General features: G+C 32.3%; 2 long non-coding RNA genes across 2 annotated transcripts; one reads left to right on the forward strand and one right to left on the reverse strand.

The window, feature by feature from the left end:
- Positions 1-2,160: 2,160 nt before the first annotated feature.
- Positions 2,161-3,556, reverse strand: LOC134705536 (uncharacterized). The gene is made up of 2 exons (XR_010105588.1): positions 3,472-3,556; positions 2,161-2,312 (listed from the first exon to the last, which is right to left on the reverse strand). It is a non-coding gene; the product is annotated as an uncharacterized LOC134705536 (long non-coding RNA).
- A 236-nt stretch (positions 3,557-3,792) lies between these two features.
- On the forward strand, positions 3,793-5,434 carry LOC134708403 (uncharacterized). The gene is made up of 2 exons (XR_010105836.1): positions 3,793-4,313; positions 5,009-5,434. It is a non-coding gene; the product is annotated as an uncharacterized LOC134708403 (long non-coding RNA).
- The last annotated feature ends 16,390 nt before the right edge of the window (positions 5,435-21,824 follow it).

Genomic DNA, 21,824 nt, shown 5'->3' on the forward strand with positions numbered 1-21,824 from the left:
AAACATTTGAATGTATCAGAGCTTTTATTTAATATCAAGATTCACTAAATTTGATATTGAAAAGATCAACCAATTTCACTGTAATGGTTCTTCCTTGGTACAGGTCTTACACACAGGCGCTTGGGTCTATGATACAGATTTTTTTTTTTTTTTTATTAAAATATTGAATTTTCTATATTTATAATACATATCTATCACTTCTGTGCATGTCTCATCTAGTTTCGGGTGATTTAAACAATTTGTTTCTTAGTATGGATAGTACAATTTGGTATTTTCTCTGGGTCGTTTAAATCACCCGAAACTAGATGAGACATGCACAGAAGTGATAGATATGTATTATAAATATAGAAAATTCAATATTTTAATAAAAAAAAAATAAAATCTGTATCATAGACCCAAGCGCCTGTGGTCTAAAAGTAGGCGTTCCTTACTTGCTTGAAGAAAGAGTTACCTCCCATTTGCAAAGTTATCTTATTTTATAATTGAAATAAATTTTTATACTTTTTTAAATGAAAAATAGTAGTTTTTGCAAATATTTCTAATAAATTTCTTTATATGATATCTACTGTCTGATAGGATAGGATAAATAAGTATGTACATTTTTAATTCCACAAGATATTAAGATATAAAACATAATTTCAAAAGTTTATTTTCTGAAAAAAAAGTATGCAGAACAAAATATTAATATATTGCCAAAAAGTTTACATAAAGTATTTAAATTATAGGAAGATAACTCTGCAAATGGGAGATAATTCATGCTTAAAGCATTATTGATTTGATACAGGGAATTATTGATTATACATAGGTTTTAACACAACATGACACATCTCAGATCAAAACATGTCTCTTCTCAAAGGCTTCAGTATAAATGGGAAATGTTTGAAATACCAAGGCCATTTATGATTTCTCAGAATATAGTCATATCAAGTTTGTACATTGCTAAATTTCCTGTTTGCTCTTTCACTTAGATATGACAGTATTGATCTAAAGTCACTGTTAATCAGTCCAGAACTTAAGCAGACTCTTGTGTTATTTTCTTTGTGTGTGTTTTTTTTTCCTTGCTGTCTGGTAGGTTTTCTCAGAATCAGTTGACGCAAAACAAAGAAAAAAACAGACACGGCCCAATGGCCAAAACCAATACCATAATGAACTATATAAATAGATGAAATGGTATATTTTTGTTTCAAAAAACAAAAACAACATTTTTGAATTAATAATGAAAATCCTGTTTTCAATTTGATCAGTGAAAAGTATGGTGAAGGATTGTCAAATTTCAATTTCTAAGCTACATGAGAGCACCAGTGGCAAATATTTCTCGAATATGGGGTTTATTGCGTTTTTACAAAATCTTTATGAGATCTTATGACGTACATTATAATTTTTTGTACCCTAGTGATTGAGGTTGTATGAAGTATCTAAAACTCAATTAAATTTGTAATATCACATTGTTTTCGTTGACAATTTCCAAATATTACCACGCCTCAACTGAAGAAGTCTTTTTGGTGAATTGTATTTCTTGGTGTAACAAATCTAGTTATATACCATTTAATGTATAGTGCAGTTCCAGGTTTAATGACACAAGATGTTCTATATGAAGAAAGCTTCCAGGTTGCATGACTAAATGATCAAAATATCATACAAATTATATGTGTGAGCAAAAACATTGCAGAATGTATAAAGATGAAGCAGGGTCAGATCTAAACAAGACTATAAAATATGATAGTATATGATGATGTCACTCTTTCTGTCAATTAAAATTCAATTCACAACTCATCTGTCAATGATGAATATTTTATGTACAGTCAGTCTGATGATCCCGCAATGAAACATTTTTCAACATGTTTAAAGTTAGTTCTGTTTGTGTTGTTTCACCTATGTCTCAAGTCAGCATGGTTGGGTGTGGTTCATGTCTGTCACATCTGATTTTTTGGTAAATTGCTTTGTTAATGTAGACTATTCGTTTTCTCTACTGTAATATACCAACATCTCCTCTTTAAATAGTATTAGTACATGTATTGCTTAAAGTCGCTTTCCCTTTAATATATCAAGATGTGTGGTTACTTGTGTATTTTTTAATTGACCTGTCATTCAGACTAAGCATGAATGTAAATTTCTGCAATTCAGTTGTAGAAATCATCGACATATAAATAAACATGTATATCAAAATTCATAAATATTTATTTCTCCATATACTGAGACAAGCATAACAATATGACAATGAAATTTTAAAATAATAATTATTTTTTTTCACTTTGTCCAGTAGACTTCATCGTTCTTCCAAATCCAATGCATGATTTCTTTCTGGGATAATCCTACAATAAAGAATATATTATCAATGAAAATGTATAGAACCTTTATCATTATAAGATCTCATAATTTAAAAAGAAGATGTGGTATGATTGCCAATGAGACAACTGTTCACAAAAGACCAAAATGACACAGAAATTAACAACTATAGGTCACAGTACGGCTTTCAACAATGAGCAAAGCCCATACCTCGTATCCCAGCCTCGTATTCAGCTAAAAAAGGCCCCGATAAGACAATGTAAAACAATTCAAACGAGAAAACGAACAACCTTATTTATCTAAAAAAAAAATGAACGAAAAACAAATGTGTAACACATAAACAAACTACAACCACTAAATTACAGGCTCCTGACTTAGCTAGGACAGACACATACATAATTAATTACTCCTGGATTACTCTGACGTCTGACTGCTGTTTTGCAAGACAAGCTGGGGCCGTAGGACGTCAGAGCTCTCCAATATCAAAAAGTGGATATTTGCCTACCCAAAATAGATGCGCTGCTTCATCGCTTCTGGAGCCGACTGGGGACATTGGAATTTTATAAATAGGGCATCCATCTCTTCATTTTTCATTAATCTCTTCATTTATGTAAGTTCTACCTGCCAACCTTTATTTTTCTATATTTTAAAAGTTTTCATAGTGACCCCTCCATTTCAGCATTTTAAATAATGTGGCTGGGTTAAACATGTTTATAGCAGGATCCCAACCCTCTCCCTGCTTTTAAAAGACTGCTTTTATTTTATTAACAGATCCAAATATAAGTCTGAATTTCTTAAACTAACAATATAAATGAACCTTTCATTCGTTATCAGACCTCATGTTGTTTATTTACCTTGTCACTCGAACTTGTCACGTGTGATTCTTAACTATGAATCGGAAATGTCACGATCACAAAAAAACGGTATTTCGTAAAATTACAAATTTTACACGAGTACAAAGGATTATAACCAAGGCTTGTACTTAAATATCAAGGAAACAGATTGTTCATCTGAACTATAAGTGATGATCGAATTTCTCATTGACCCAGTCCCATACACTGGTAAAAAATGGAGATTACCTTCCGATTTAGTCAGTAAATTCAAGTATATAACTGCATTTTTTTTCTATTTAAAGTGATTATAAGCAAACAATAATGATTATCTCAATGTTATATTCACACTTACCGAAATATAAACCTCTTTAACATACACATTCGCTAAATAATTATTTTTCTTCAGCAGTCAAAGATGGCGGATTTTCCATCTTCTCGAACCCATCATGTCACGTGACTCAGATGTTATCGATGACACAAAAATAATCACGATTTGACTGGTCAGTACAGGAAGTGACCAATCTCTGTGTTATAGTAGTCTCAGGTTTTATAGAACTTGTTATAAGTGTGTATTTTGCATTATAAGCAGTCAACCTGACTACAAACTATCAATAGTTGTATATTCCGTGTGGAAAGAGGTCGGGTCAATTTCAAGTGTCTAAAGATACTTTAATTAGTTCAGACGTTGATATAACAATGAAAAGTCGACTGAACATGATTAATATTGCATCTTCTATAATTCAAAGCGGAATTCGGTTTATGAACGAGAAACCGTAAAGCGTTTTCAATTTCGGTATTAGTTATGTATGTTATCTACGTATTATCCTGGTTCCCGGTACTACGTTCCGGGTATTAGCTATTTGATATATTTGATGTGTAACATTACAATCGGGTACCAGCCAATCTACGTGTGTATGTGTACATAATTTACCGCCAAAATGACCGACTTAAAAAATAGTCCATAAACGTTCCGTATAATGATATGCAAATTCATAATTAATCGTAACTTTTTTTATCTTTGTATAATTAATATAACAAAATGGATTCCACAAAATTGAAAATAGCATTATTTTACGAGGATTTCTCATATTTTTTTCACTTCCGGCGCAGTAATACGTATGTTTTGAAGAAGCTCGAAGAATTTGACAAAGTGAATTGAGAAGGAAACGGATAGATATACGTTCTTACTACCAGGTAAAACAATTTAAATGTACAGAACAAACACATTTACTTCACACAAATAGTACAGGCTTAAGCTTTTTATTGTCTAGCTTATACACGACTGTAGTCAAGTGTTTAAACGACGGCGGTGACCTACAAGGTACGGGTCATACTGGGTCAAGTCTAAATATGTAAACACATATCCACGTGCTATTAGGTAGAACGCATCGTAATGCAATATCTACAATTTTTCCTCCTTTATACATCGTTTAACCAGATATATTTCTCCTTTTTACATCGTTTAACCAGATTTATTTCTCTTTCAAATACACTTAAACACGGGTTGTATGTACGTATCTTTTCTAGTGTTTTCTTGTTGTTATTAAAGTTCATTTGTTGATGTTTAGAAATTTTTGAACGACTGAACACAGGAGTGAATGAATGCAACAATTATATATACTGAAGACTTGGGCTGTACAATGATAGTGTACGTTTATCATACTGATAATCATTCTAGCAGTAATTATGTTAATTTAGGATGTAATGTCTAATGACAGGAATTCATGAGCTACAATGTATGCCTCAGGCTTTCTGAAAAAATATCTATGACAATGTAAACAGGAACAAAACATTGACACGAATGATGCTCTCTTCTATGTTATACAGTTATTTAGGTATATGTGTTGCACAAGTTTCAATTAAACTTAAGTTATAAAACTTTTTTTCAGGGCACAAACCCACTTTAAACAGACTTGTCTACTGCCATACCCATCCTATTTTCATGCACCATTTGCAAGCAAGAGACTGAATGGTTTGCAAAATTAAAAATCAGGACGGTGTCCAATTAAAACAAAAGAACTAAACTGGATGAATATTGTAGGAGAAATCTAGACATGCTAGAGGAAAGTTTTGATTTGTGAAATTGGTTTTCCTGAAAAGTCATTCATCCTAGCCTGCAGAAAGGAACTATAACTGTCCACCACCAACTGACGAGCTTATGTTGAGCTTCACATATGGAATTACTCAAATACCATCAATGTCTATGTTTTCAGCACAAATTTCACAATTTATGACACAGCTGTGCTTTTTTTTATACCGTTAAAGAGTTGTATACCAAATTTTATTTTTTTATCAATAAATATATATTATATTAATTGTGTCATCTAAGAACAAAGTCTTGTATTTTGCCCAAAGATGCATACTAGTGAATGAAAGTGGTGCAGTTCATTTTGCTTTGGTATATAGAATTGAATTACAATTGTTCATGTTATTGGAATGCATATAAAAATAAGGAGATGTGGTACAATGTATATGATATTTAGTGAGTTTATCAAGCAAAAGTGAATAAGAAATAGGTATAAGCAGTTGCAGGTACTACTGTACAATCTCAAACAATTAGAAAAACTCATACCGTAAAGAGAATTTCATATTTACAAGTAAGTTTTGTTTTTGCGTTGAATAATTTTCTTCTACTGTTTTAATTGCAAATATGGGAAGTGGTTAAAATGCAAATGAGACAGCTGTTATGGCCACAGAGCCTTAATTGAAAACTTCTTTTTCATTCATACCGGTAGATTTTGCCTGGAGTAAGAAACATATCTGCCAACTTGGGGGTTTTACGTGAAAGATGGTTCATATAGTCATACAAAACCTTCAAGGGGGCCTTCAAATGGAAGCAGGACAAGTCGCCCCACTGGCTAATCGGCCCACTTTTTAAAAAAACACCACAAACTGATTTATCAAATCACCCCACATGTGAAATTGGTTAAATCATGTTTAATATTACTCCTGCCAACTCGCCCCACATGTGAAATTGGTTAAATCATTTTAAATCAGGGTTCTCACTAAGGATTTTTGAAGGCGTGTCCAGGGACTCGTCATTTTTGGCAATGGTGAGTCATGGTAACTGTGTTCAGTTTATACAAAATATTTCAATATTGATGTATTTGTGGACTCACCAGTTTTGAAAATGGTGAGTCCAGACAGATTTTGTTGAGTCCAGGACTCATGGACCCGCCTTAGCGAGAACCCTGTTTAATATTACTCCTGCCAACTCGCCCTACTTATAAAAAAACGGTAATTTTTAGATATATATATACAGTTGTTCGACCTGTTAGTCAAATGCGTTTTGTTTAAATATACTTTTTCACGCTTTTGGTCTTTTGGAAAATGTTGTTTGTGCTGTTTTTAGACCCTTCTACAACGAAATTTGTTTGACATGCACACGTATAAAAATTGCGGTTTTTATCCAACGCAGTCATAGGTTTGAACGTAGTTTTCAATTTAGACTCGTTTATATATATATATATATATATAATTAAAAATAAAAACTCGCACCACTTTAATGAAAACTAATCTACACAGAATACAAACAAACCGAAAATTAATTTAATTACTATTATTGATATATACTGAAGAATAAATGTAAGTTTTGAAGCTTAGTTATTTGCATAACAATTGAAAAGAAACCTGTTAATTGTATCATAATGCAATATAAGGAATTGAACTTATATTCAATGGGATAACATCTTTTTCCATACGTGGGGCGAGTTGGCATTACTAAATTCATCCTGGTTAATAATATATTTATCTAGATTTCACCGATTTGCATTAGGTGGGACCAGTTGGCAAGAGTTATATTAACAGAATTTAACTTATATACAATGGGATAACATCTTTTTACATAAGTGGGGCGAATTGGCATTACTAAATTCTTCCTGGTTAATAATATATTTATCTAGATATTATCGTTTTCTATTAGGTGGGGCGAGTTGGCAGGAGTAATATTAACGGGATTTAACACAGTTCACAAGTGGGGCGATTTGGTAATTCAGGTTGGGGCAGGTTTTTTATAAAGTGGGGCGAGTTAGTGAAAAAGTGGGGCTATTTGCTAATGGGGCGATTGTCGTGGATTCCCTTCAAATATATTCTAATGTGGTTGTTGGCTTCTTCTTGCATTAACAAGCTTATAGCCATTGTTGAATTAATTGTTTTCTTTAAATAGTCGACAAAATTGCTCTTACAAAATTTCCATTTGGGAGCCTCGAGCTCGATGGGGGAAATACTCTGCAAATACTGACAGTTGGCAGGTATGGTCATCAAAAAAGTTGACATGTTACTATGTACATTTACCATTATGTTACTTGATGTTCTTGCTATACACACAGTACAGAGACTAGTCAATCTTTGTGAACTATTTTTTTATGGGAGTCATAGAATATGCGTATACAATCAATAATTAAAAATAGTCTATTTATATTGAAAAGGAAAAGTTCTTATATGTCTAAAGAAGAGGGACGAAAGACACTAAAGGGACAGTCAAACTCATAAATTTAAAGCAAACTGACAAGGCCATGGCTAAAAATGCATTTCATGGCGAGGCACAGAAAATATACTGTAAACAGTAGACTATAGATACATGTATAGGTGAACTAAGGTACAAAAGAACTCTAAATCTTAAATTCTACAAACCACCTCTGTTCTATGGAAGATAATGATATAACTGGACTAGAAATACACACAACCTGTAATTAACTGCCTTTACAGCGCTTTCGCGCTTTGATTCTCATACTTTATGCAATAGATCTACTATATTTGTTGTATGGAATGATTGTTAGGTGTACATGTCTAGCTGGCAGATGTCATCTGACCGTGACCTCATTTTTATGGCTACTTGGTCAAAGTTAAGTTTTTGAGTTTTGGTCTTTTTATCTAATACTATATGCAGGGTTTCCCCTGGGTCAATTATTTTTTTCGCCACCTCTTTCACCAAAACAATATATTTTTCACCAAGTAACATAACTATATTTTTCTTTTAAAATTTACCTTTTTTCTACATTTTCTTTTCTTGACCATCGTAAATGAAAAAGTTGAGACTTAAAACTATGCTTGAAACACACTTGTCACTCAAACGACTTTAAAGTAGTCTCCCTGATCAATTACCTATATTAAAGTTTGAAATCGGAGATTTTTCTTGCTATTAAACATTTTTCGTCACAACAACAGCTTTTTTTTCTAAACTATCTTAAAAGGAGAGGAGACGTCAAAAGAGTTCTTCAAACACGTGTGTCGCAAAGTGGTAAATAAATTCTGTATGTGACATTTAGCAGAAGCCATTTAACCATATCATTTTGTCAAACAATTCAATCAACACCTTTATTAATTAGTCCTTTGTTGTCGATAGCTATAAAATGCAATTAGCTGATTATTGTTTTTCTGTCCAAATCTTAATGAGGTCAAGGTGAATTCCAAGTATTGTCTGATTGGTTAAAGTCCGAGAAACTTGAAACAAGATGGAGGAAAAGAAATCGTTCTATATATTTCTTTCGCCAAATTCTTTCGCAAATGACTAATTTTTTCGCCAAAATAATTATTTTTTCGCAAATTGCGAAAATGGTGATCGCCAGCGGAAACCCTGCTATATGCCATAGGTCAACTATATTTGGTGTATGGAAATATTTCATGATCTATATGTCAGTCGTGCAGCTTTTATTTGACCTTGACCTGTTTTTCACGGTTCATTGCTCAATGTTAAGTTTTTGTGTTTTGGTCTATTTTTCAAACTATAAGCAATAGGTCAACTATATTTGTTATATGGAATCATTGTTAGCTGTACATGTTTGCCTGGCATGGTTCATCTGACCATGACCTCATTTTCATGGTTCATTAACCAATGTATAGTTTTCTTGATTAATGTTAAGTTTATGGGACAGTCATAATAAAGTTTTATATTTGGGAGTATCAACATAGTATCAATGATAAGTAAAGAAGGTGAGACATTTCAATGTGTGCACTCTTGTTATATTCTGCTGTATGAAAGGAGCCTCTGGCCTTTGTTAGTCTGGGATGTTTTATTTTATTTTAGTCCATTTACATGTTTTGAAGTTTTATATGACGTCCATTTTCAATGAACTTATAGACATTTTTATTTAAGGGCCAGCTGAGGCCCACATCTGGGTGCAGGATTTTCTTGATGCATTAAAGACCTATTGTTGGCATTCAGCTGTTATCTGCTCTTTGGTCTGCTTGTGGTATCTTTGATATTTGACCCATTTTATTCTCAATTTTATTTCATGTATGTGTAAACATAGGTAAACAAAAATACCTTACATGTCATTTAGCTACATGACAGTTTCAATTTTTTGGACTATACACTTACATAATTCTTGGAGAAGACATTACTAAGTTGTAAAACTTGTGTCTAATCCTTTTGTCATTATGAACTAAAAATATGTTTAAACTGCATAATTCTTAACTTAAGGTAACATTTTTTTGTAATCTTAAAAAAAAAAAGTAAAATCACAAAAATACTGAACTCTGAGGAATATCCAAAATGGAAAGTCCGTAATCAAATGGCAAAATCAAATGATGAAACACATCAAACGAATTGACAATAACTGTCATATTCCTGACTTGGTACAGGTATTTCAAATGTAGAAAAAAGGTGGATTGAACCTGGTTTTATAGCCCTATACATCTCACTTGTATGACAGTCGCATCAAAAGTGTTCCTTCTCTTTGCAGATATTGTGGTGATTGTATAATGATATTATATTATCAATAACATGCATTTTCCAAGCTACAGGACACGACAAGATGACACATTTTGTATGAATTATACAGGAAAAAACACCATTTTGTGATTAGAAACTAAACAAAATGATAGAATTGTTAAATACTTAAGGAAAAGATAGCTTTCAGACCATGCTTTGAGAATATCAAAAGAAAAGATATGGTCACAATACGTTTTTTCCGACTAAAATACAAAATAGGAAAATTTCATGTAGAATCCTTTAGAAAATGCACTGTTTTAGAGTTACCTCCCCTTGAAATGCCTATTATTTATTTTTTTAAACTACCAAAACTATTAATATTTGTAAGTTATATTCTTATAAATTGGTTCTTTTAAATGAAAATCACATTAAATATCTGCATTCCTGCATCCCATTTTGCTAACATGATAGAAAATATGGACCTTTGGTTCTCTGTTTTTTACAATCCTATATGGAGGAAGACACCCATACCACCTTAACACAATAAGATGTACAAATAAAAAGACATGGCCATGGTGGTGTTTTTATTCCCAGAGGGTATCACCAGGCCTGTAATCAGCACTTTTGTGTTCACACGAATTATCATTGATATGGTCATAATCTTAAATTTAAAGCTGTTTATAAAACTTTGAATTTTTGTAATACTAAGGCTTTTCTATCTCAGGAATATATTCCCTTTGCAAAACTTTTACAACTGTTTGGTCTCCAATGCTTTTTAACTACGTACTTTATTTGGCCTTTTTTAAACCATTTTTTAGATTTGAGCGTCACTGATGAGTCTTTTGTAGACGAAATGCACGTCTGTCGCCAATACAATTTTTTTCATCCTTGTATCTATGATTAGTGATTCTAAAAATAAGTATACATGACCAAAATTGTGAAGCGGCACCTTAGGGTAAATATCTAATTGTTCGTTTCAATTTTTGTCGAGCCTGCAATTTTTGTTGCAGAAAGCTTGACATGGGGATAGTGATCCTGCGGCGTTAGCTAACTTCTTAAAAGCTTTATATTTTAGAAGGTAGAAGACCTGGATGCTTCATACTTTGTATATAGTTGCCTCATGTTACGAACTTTCCATCAGTCACATGTCTAATGTCCTTAACCTCATTTTCATGGTTCAGTGACTACTTGAAAAAAAAAGTAAAAGATTTTTTGTAATGTTGAATTCTCTCTGATTTATATAAGTAATAGTATAACTATATTGAGTATGTGCAAGTCCTCATGCCCGTCAGACAGTTTTCACTTGACCTCGACCTCATATCATGGATCAGTGAACAAGGTTAAGTTTTGTTGGGCAAGTCCATATCGCAGATACTATAAGTAATAGGTCTAGTATATTCGGTGTATGGAAGGACTGCAAGGTGTACATATCCAACTGGCAGGTGTCATCTGGCCTTGACCTCATTTTCATGGTTCAGTGGTTATAGTTAAGTTTTGCTGTTTGGTCTGTTTTTCTTATACTTTATGCAATATATCTACTATATTTGGTGTATGGAATGATTGTAAGGTGTACATGTCTAGCTGACAGGTGTCATCTGACCTTGACCTAATTTTCATATGTACTATTCATAACTGCTTACAGAATGAGCCTTTAGGAAAGAATTTTGAGTGAATATTGAATGAAAATCTAGCATTATTGAGTGACCAGGCTAAGAATGTAACAAAAACAGAGAGAGGGGAGAAAAAGGGGGGGGGGTAAATTTTTCTTTTTTTCTTTTTGATGTAATCATGTATTTCAGTACAAAACTCCTATCCTGCCTATTTTTTTTTTATTTCATCCTAGCCCCCCCCCCCCTAAAAATCAAATGGTAGCTCCCTTATTTAGAGTGGATTGGGAAACAAGTTTTGCAACTTATATTAATCCCTTTCCACTTTGCGGGTGCGAGTGCTACCTTATAGCGGCATTAGCCTACTCTTTTTCGAAATCTACAATTGTCTTTAACGTGCAAGCGATATGGCTCTCTCTTAACACGGGTCAGCCATTTATCGTCCCCTTCCGACGGACTATCATCGTTTCCTCAAGACCATAGTCGCAAATGGTGTCAAGGGAGAGTCGAAAATTGAGTTCCTGAAATTTTCATCCCATACGGGAATCGAACCAGGCCTCACGGTCATAAAACTTTCGAGCATGATTTTTGTACTCAGACTCGAAAATCAACCAATCAAATTGCTGGATTTCATGTTTCGAGCATGATTTTTGTGCTCCGAGCACTGAGCAAAGTTTTATGCCTCCAAGGCCAGGAAACTTTGTGTTAGTAGTCCGATGCTCTAACCACTACACCACGGCTCTATTTTTCGTTGTATCAGTAGCATGAGTAGCTTATCGTTATTCTATGACGTACGAGACATTTTTTAATTTTCATAGTCAAAATACCCCCGATCTTTGTAGTAATATACAAATTTCACCTGCATATGGGATATAAATTTCCAAACGCATTCGGTATTCAAGACCCAGACTTTATAAACCGTCACCAATGTCTGAGCAGAACATTGATGAATCAAGGTTGTCATAAGACGTCTCGACCTTTTTCTAAAAAAGAATTTCATCGGAAGATACTAAACCTTGTTGATAAATATTCCGTATTAGCTTCACAAATAATATAATTGACAATTTGTCTTGCAGTATAGATTCTAGGCTTACGTTGTTTGTCATCTCAATTACGTGTTATAGCGATCTTTTATTTGTCTTTGTAAATCAGCCCATTTTAGTTAAAAGTTTGACATTGCTCAGTACTTATACATCCCGTTATTGTGTTATTATGCTATGGTTATTTTGTATTCTTGTCTTTCATTTTTGCCTATGTGCTTTGTCTATATGTCATATTATTTTTTTTGTAATAGCATATTTTTTATATAGTGATGAGGATTATGAGAGAATTTATTCATTATGTCTTTGTGATTTGTTCCCATAGTGTTGTCAATGTAATAGAGTTTTAATGCAAATGTCATATAAGCGAGAGCATTACCTAGCTATTCAACCAGCTGTTTTATCCACTTTTAATTACATTAGGAAATGCTTGAACCAAGTTAGGAATATGAGAGTTGTTATCCATTCATTTAATGTTTGAGCTTTTTATTTTCCCATTTGATATAAAGCGACTTTTAGTTTTGAATTTTCCTTGGAATTGTTATTCGGTATTTTTGTTATTATTACTTTTTATTAAAACATCATAAATCGATTTCGAATTCAAAATCTAGTTAATAGCAAAACCTTTATATAAGGTATGCACTTTTCTTCTCTTTGATCATGTTGTTGTCTCTTTGACACATTCCCCATTTCCATTCTCAATTTTATTACTTACATTTCCTTTTTTATTGGTCACTTCTTTGTTAGGGCTTACTTATGAGGAGTTTGAGCTAAAGTAGGAATGGATGGGGTTTACTTCATGATTTTCTTATTCCACTCCAGTATTTTTAAGAATAATAAATATTGTCACTTTCAGGTCTTCTATCCATCGGTGATAATACCTATATATGCGTAAGTTTTGGAGTCTGTTTGATGACCAACATAATAAAATCTGCAGCCTTGTGTTAAGAGAGTATCCTTGATATCTACACATTATGAACCCTGGCAACAACTTTTAGATGTGTTTTAATGTGACCTTCAATCTTGTAAGGCTAACTTTATGTTCCTATTCAATTTACCACCATTTTCGTTCACGTTCTGAACATGCATGCAATATTTGCCACTGGACATAAACTAACATTTGACAATCCATCAAGTATTCTATTTGACATCTGAATGTTTGGCCACGTCAATGTAATTAAATATTTTGGGTAGAGACTCCCACATTTGGTGTCATATCTTGAGAATAAGAGGTCTATTGCTACTAATGTACTCATACAATTTCTCGCTACATTGAAGACCTGTTGGTGACCTTCTGCTGTTGTTTTTTTCTGCGGTCGGGTTGTTGTCTCTTTGACACATTCCCCGTTTCCATTCTCAATTTTATCATAATGAATCATAATGTTTGGATTATACCTTTGCATGTTTAATAGCATTGTAAAAGAAGGTGCAGTTTGAAATCACCACTCTTATGAATAAGAAATAACAATTGTTCAAAAATTCAAAATATATTTAATAAAAATTCTAATGCACACATCTATAAACCAATTAACCTGCTACAAACATGACAAACACCTTACTTAAGTACAGTGAAAGATACCAGGATTTTGTGTTCATGACAAATTCAATTTGATATTTCATTCATAGTTATATGATTTATTAATGGAGAGACAAACATGAAAGGACAAAAATCAAACAATATCAGTGGCGGATCCAGAAATTTTCATAAGTGGGGGCCCACTGACTGGCCTAAGAGGGGGCCTGCTCCAGTCACGCTTCAGTGATTCCCTTGAAAGCAACCATTTTTTCACAAAAAAGGGTGGGGGGGCCTGGCCCCCTGGGCCTCCCCCTAAATCCGCCTCTGAATATCTCTGTGCTCCTGTAGGCATGTATATACAACCCCATCTGAGTCCTTTTTGTGATCCCCTTTGCCTTTTTTAAAAATAGAAATATTATATTATTTCATTTAATGGTTTCAAGCTTAAACATGATCAAATTGTCCTTTTTCAAACCAGAAACTGGGCTTACATGCCCTTTTAAATACTATACATGTCTGTATTAAATTCTTTGCTAGAACACTGTTTAAATCTGTCATTTATTTCTTTTGACCATTGTATTTTTTTGATTTTTTCTTTTTGTTATCCATAAAAAATGTAAATATGTAAAGTTGCATTATTGAATATTAAGTCTAATAAAACAATCTTTTACATGTTTAATGAAAAATAAAATATATTTTTGGGTTCATGACTTTGAAAACCATACATACAGTCATAACAAACATGTACATTGTAGATGTATGTAAAACTGTATGTATTGTTTTGAAAAAATGTGAAAATTATCCAGACATGATCACATCATTCCTGTTGTTAAATACATGTACTTTAAACAAAGTACAAAAAAGGTACCTATAGGGTATACATTTTACAGTGTACACAAGAAGTTACAGTCAGATTGCACTCATTTGTTACACATATACAGTACAAAGTAACATACATTCTAAATCATGTAAGTTTAAAAACATAAGTAAAATAATATTAAAAGCCAAGGTTAAGCATGACATCAAAACAGCTAAGAGTAGTAAAAAATGTCAATATACAAAAATGTACAGTACACATATAAAAGAAAATAATAGTATCAAAATATAAAATTGTGTAGAAAGATATGGGACTTGTCACTTATATAAAATAAGGAGATATGGTATTAAACATGTATATCTTCATTCTTATAACATGCACATGTAGGTAAAATGTGTATCTATGTATGCGTTGTAATAAATCAGGTTATGTGTAAATGTACATGTACATGTTATTGAGTGATTGATTTATTGATTGGTGTTAGCTTTATGCTGCCTGTGAATGTGATTTATAAATACTGCATGTACTAGTCTACATTGTACATACAATTACATGTACATTTTTGTATGTACATTTTCAAAAATATCTAATTATATACCAGTAATTATTTTTACATGTCCATATACCAAAAACTAGCTTTTAAGTTTCATACAATAATAAATATCTGAAAAATGGAGACCTTTACACGACACATTGTACATGTACATGCAATGTATATATAATTATATATTAATGTAGATTTTGTTGGCGTAAAAATCATAGCGCAAATGTATATCAAACATACACTAAATATATAAATGTATAATAAAAACATACATGTAGGTACTGCAAAATGGATCAAAACTTCAAAAGGTGACAAAAAACCCACTGTGACTAAAATCATTCTTTTTTATGTAATTGAAAATTTACAGAGAATTTAATTTAATTGTCATTATCTGATTATATACATGTGTACATTGATTTTTGATTGAGTTAACCCTTTAACATTCAAGGATTTTTACCTCTTCTTTCCGAATAAAGGATATCTGTTTTCAATCAATTGCACATTTCGATAAAAAGCTCACTCAAAGGACAAGTTAGACTCATCTGATAGATAATTGACAAAGGTTTCAGGAAAACTTGATTTCAGGAAAATAATTCATACGTTGGTCACGTGATATCTCTCAAAAGTCATGTGACATGCTGAATTAAAGTGACAAAAATGTACAATTCAAGCGGAAAAGGGGTTTTACAGACATTCAGTGACAAAAATAGAACATAGTTTTAGTGTTAAATTAATGCATGAAGACTTTCGGAAACATTATCGGTGAAAACTTTATACAGAGAGATGCAAAGCCTGTCTGATTGGTAGAAATATCAAGACTCGAAACACCGAAAAATAGTGGATTTTTTGAGAATTTTTGTCAAAGTCAAATAAATGGGCCAAGTTTAAGTTAAAGATGTACACATGTACTATTCATAACTGCTTACAGAATGAGCCTTTAGGAAAGAATTTTGAGTGAATATTGAATGAAAATCTAGCATTATTGAGTGACCAGGCTAAGAATGTAACAAAAACAGAGAGAGGGGAGAAAAGGGGGGGGGGGGGGGGGTAAATTTTTCTTTTTTTCTTTTTGATGTAATCATGTATTTCAGTTGTCTTAATTGAAATTGAAAGTAAAGTTAAGTTAAGTTATTTAATATAGGAATTTATTTTTTCATCATCCGGCAGTGAGGTTTGAACACGCGATCATCCGGGTGTAAGACTGTGCATCTTTCCACTGAGCCACAGAAACTATTGGAAAACTTATGAAATTTAAGCATATAAGTCAACTTCTCTGTAAGACTAGAAATTAATTTTTGGAGAACATAATCCAACTTCTTTTTCTTTAGAAGCTAGTTTTTGAAAATTATTATTTTTTCAAGCAAATTTGTAAGAAAGTTATTCAGAAATGTTCGTTTTTTCGTCTTTATTTCACTATTTCTATATCTTAGCGATACGATATTCAACACCCTCATAACAAGACACTAAAGAAACAAAGATTTGTTATTGCTATTCCGACTTGGCTAACAATTTTTAACACATTTTAGATGTTCTCATCTCTTTTGCTATAAAAACTGACAAAACAAAACATGAAAATTCCTTGTAATTTGAGTTTTGTTCAGTGTTGATACTCTATGAATCAGTTTTTTTTGTATGTGTATGGGTTTTACTTACAGTTTTGATAGTATTCTTGTAAATGATCACGGCACAGTTATCAAAATTGTCATTCTAAAACAAAAAACAGCAACAATTTGTCTTGTGACATTTTGTGAAAATATTTTATTTAAAAATAAAAATAAAAAAGTTTTCTCCAAAAATATTCTTGTCAATATAGGGCAAATTGACATAATGCATTGCATTTTGTTGGTTTCAGACACCAAAATTCAAGTTGGTGGTATTCTGATCATTAATTTGAGCCCACAACCACACATGTACTTCAAAAATTGTCAACAATACCAAACTTCATGCAAACTACTCCTCAACAAATTTAGCTTATATCGGTCAGATTGACCAATAGGAACGTTAAAGGGTTAAGCCTTCCAATTGATATTTTATCATGTGGTTTTCTATGTTGTGATGTTATGCTATTGTTTCAGAAAAAAGAAGGTTTGGTACCATTAAAACGTTTAATCCTGCTGCAAATGTTTGAACCTGTCTTATGTCAGGAATCTGATATACAGAAGTTGTCGTTTGTTTATGTAATTTATATTTTTAGGGCCCTTTCTAGCTTTTTGTTTGGTGTGAGCCAAGGTTCTGTGTTGAAGGCCGTACATTGACCTATAATTGTTTAGTTTTATAAATTGTTATTTGGATGGAGAGATGTCTCATTGACACTCACACCACATTTTCCTATATCTATTGAACATACACAAATCATTTTTTAAACATGTACATGTATGATCAATCATAATTTTTTTGTCCTAATCAAATGGTTCTTATACAGTTATATAAATACATTTGTATATACATGTAAACTCATGATAAATTCTCCATGAATTCTTAATGGATAAAAATGTACCTGTGTAAACAGTTTATGGTAAATAAAATATGCGTTTTGCTAAATATTCAAATAAATGTACCACATTAACATGATTAAAAATCAGAATTCTTAAAACAAAATTGTTGAATATATTACCTACATGTACATGTACAATGCACATATTTTTGGGGTACATGTAGTCAGTCATGTACATGTACGAGCTTTTGAACCACACATATTTGCTATAATGTACTTGTATAAATACATTGTAATGTACATGTACCTAATTGTTTTTCTTATCTTATTTCATAAATAATGGTAAATTTTGATAATAAATTCATAATGTTATCAACATTTGTATTCAAATGACCAATTTGATGACCAATTTGATGCAAATTTTGGAATGTAAAATTATAAACAGAAACTTCTTGTACAAAGTCACAATGTAAATGTACATGTGCAATATACCTCATAAAAAAGGTTCTTGTGCTACAAAAGAGTAGTTATTGACATGATTGAATTAGAATCAAGCCAGTCCCACATGAATTATTGATGGTTTCTTATTCACAAACTGCATATATGCAAAGTACATATGGTACGACTACAGTCAGGTAAAGTAAATTACATGATTCCTTCTTAAAAATATCTATTTTCAAAAGTTACAGCAGCATTTAATCGATAGTTACACCAAACCATATTAACAATATTTCAACAAAGTCAAGCGAGTAGCTTGCAGCAGCTATCCCTCCAATCATTCTGATGTCTTCTCTCTTTGGGTAAGTACACTGTGACATTGTAAACACGTCTAAAACAATCTCAGATAACTTAAAACACACAGTTAGTCTACCAAGGTGCTCTTGGTACCAATAATGATGATACAGTTGTTCAGTGTCCAATACAATAATTGTGAGTATTACTAAACATATCACATATCCGCCCATTATCCTCACTGTTATTTTATGACTTTTAAACCCCTGTACTTTCCACACGTAAAAGATTAATGATAGTGAAACAATCAAACCAAATAGGAAACGGACTGTCAATAGGCGTCCTAAATATAATTGTTCGATTTTTATTGGATCTTCGTCGAGGTCTGGAGGCCACAAAAAACGAGTCAAAAGCCACAGAGTGATGTCTGCCTTTAGTGGCATTCTGGATTTCTATATAACTGGAATGTGTAAATTCTAAATAATAGCTATCCCTTCTTAAGAGACACCTGATAAGTCGATGAAGAGTTCAGATATTTTTTTGTTGTTTGAGTCAAATTCTGGGTTGTTACAACAGGAAATGAATAATTAAAAGTCTGTTGTTATTCGGAGCGACGCAAATTTCCGGTATTGTTACAGATTTAGGTTATATTTATTGCAAAAAACATGAAACCCTGACGGGTTAAAATGCAAACATAGTACAATGTATACACAAGTGACAAGAAATATAACTATACATGATAAATGTTTTTAAAAAGTGAAGTTGATATTAATAACATATATCTATATATAGATGTATATAATAATTCACCTATTTATTTTTTAGGGGTAGTGTTGGGTGTGTGGCTATATTTATATCTTTTCCATTATTTAAAAGCTCCCCTTTTCTGTATTAATTTATCCTGAGAGGCCAAAACCAAGTTACATGTGTATATATATGCATGTTTCCTGTTACTTCTTTGGAAAATATAGGGCAGGGAAGTTTTAACCCCCCCCCCCCCCATCTTTTTTGGTTTAACATTGAGTCCATCGTGTTTATTGGAGAGACATTTTGACTTTAACAGTGTGAAATGCCTCTTGAAAAATAAAAAATAAACTTTAGGGTAGGTACATGTACAATGTAGGCTATTTTTGAGCTTACAAACTAGGGAGAGTAATAGGAAATACACAGACGAGAATATGCACTAAGAAATATAATATGTATATATTTTGTTCAAGATCTTCACATGTATACCATATATTATAATGATGTAGGCTCAATATACATGTACATGATATACTTCCTGTAACAGTTATGTACATGTATGTTTGATCCCCTTTGGAAAGGTTCGAACAGATTTATAAAAATTTATTAGATTAATTATGTTTTGGTGCCCAGATTTCAAATTTTAGAACCTTTATTTTTTGTTTGGGGGTGGGGACTGTTGAGGGTACATGCATGTGGACCCTTATACCCTTGTAAAGGTAAACAATCAAATTTCATGCTTAACCAAGATCATCCACTAAATTATGTTATATGTATACATGTATATATATCCCCTTAAATATACATTATATATTGGTATACAAATATTTGAATCAGAAAAAAGAGAATATAATAAGAAAAAAAGAATAAAAGAGAAAAAAAATAAAGGAAAAGAAAACTGTAGTGGTAGCCTTTAAAAAGCCACCTGATGAGTACCCTTGGCAGGGACGAAACAGTTACTATCTTTCACTTTAGTATTATGTACTAATGTATCAATTTAAATCAATGTTTATAATTATGAATTTAAAATAAATGCATTAAATGACTTGAACACTTTCATTATTTTATTACTGACATTGACAATTATTGACCAGGTAGAGAGTGGTTTTTATAGAATCGACCACAAAAAATTTAAATCTGCAACCAGTACTCACCAATATTTCCTGGTATTTACCACTGGCATGGTAAATACTAGTATTGACATATTTTTTGTCAACCTTGCCCCTTGTACATGTTATACTTGTACATGTATTTATATATTTGGCATGAAAATAATACATTTCATGTTTCTGTATTTTATTACAGTCTGAGTGGATGCTGTTCCCATATTGTGGGCTTAATACAAGGATTAGTTCAATGGCAAATGATGGGTCTTACAGAGCCACCTGCAGAATTATGCTGCACTAGTTTACCACAGCAATGGGGAAAGCCACGTGGGAAAGAGATTAAAGCTGTTCCTGCTCCAAGCATGATTATTGTCAAACCAAAGATGGACAGAAAAAGAAAGCCATTGAAAAATTCATTGATTGACAATAGGTAAGAGCAAAGTAATAAGAAATGTACATGTAGTGTGAAGTGTACATATTGTTTTAATGACTACCCACTATGCAAAGGGGGAATTAAGTGTACCTTTGTCCACGCTCTTTTATCGTTTCCATTCTCTTACTTAAGTTAGCATCAACCAAATATTATGTACAACTTATACACAATGCTCATTATCACAAAAGGGGCATCAGTGGCTGAGTTGTTTAAATAGTAACTCCTGTAATCACTAGCCAGTCAACACTGAGGTTGTGAGTTTAAAACCCGCGCATACCGGTGCACATGACTCAAATCAAATTGACTATGATTGTCAGTATTCCTATTGAAGGTTTGTGCTTTTCTCTGGTCAATCCGGCTTCCTCCAACAATAAAATTTGCCGCCATGAAATAGCCTAAAAGTGGTGTGTGAAAACACCAAAAATCAAATCATTATCAGAAAACTCAGATCAAGTTTGAAACTAGGTGGTGTCACCAAGTTATACCCCTTTATTAATAGAAAGATTGCAAAATCTGTTGTTTCTGTTCATGAAGTTAAGTCTCCCTCAACATTATATTTGAAACTCAAACATGATGCTTACTTAGCCTTATTTTCACAAAACACAAATGAAGTTCTAGTATGGAATGTGTCACTTTAAATTTTCTTGATTTTTGGCCCTTCATTGTGTGAACACATTTATAAATCAGTCATCTTACATCAACTGATATGGTTAATATCTGTACAGTTTATTTACCATCCATTGAAATAAAATTTTATTTTGTCTGCAAAAGAGGGAATAAGGTACCAGAGGGAGAGTCAAACTCATAGTTTGAAAATAAACTGACAAGACCATAAATAAACCAAATTAAAGATATTAGACAAATAACACTAGGTAGATGTAGTTTCAATCTGTTTAATTACTATATACTGGGATTTCATTTGACAATTACAGAGTTCTCGAAAAGTGGTGGTCCTCAGGATTTTACTACCAAAATTTTGCAAAGTAATGACACAATTTTAGTATCTTTCAATAGAGTTAATAGTGAGGACCAGCACATTTTCCTCAAGGACCACCAGGGGAAAAAAGATTTTGCAGCTGT

This window comes from Mytilus trossulus, chromosome 2, assembly GCF_036588685.1.
Source record: "Mytilus trossulus isolate FHL-02 chromosome 2, PNRI_Mtr1.1.1.hap1, whole genome shotgun sequence".
Classification (NCBI taxonomy): Eukaryota; Metazoa; Mollusca; class Bivalvia; order Mytilida; family Mytilidae; genus Mytilus; species Mytilus trossulus.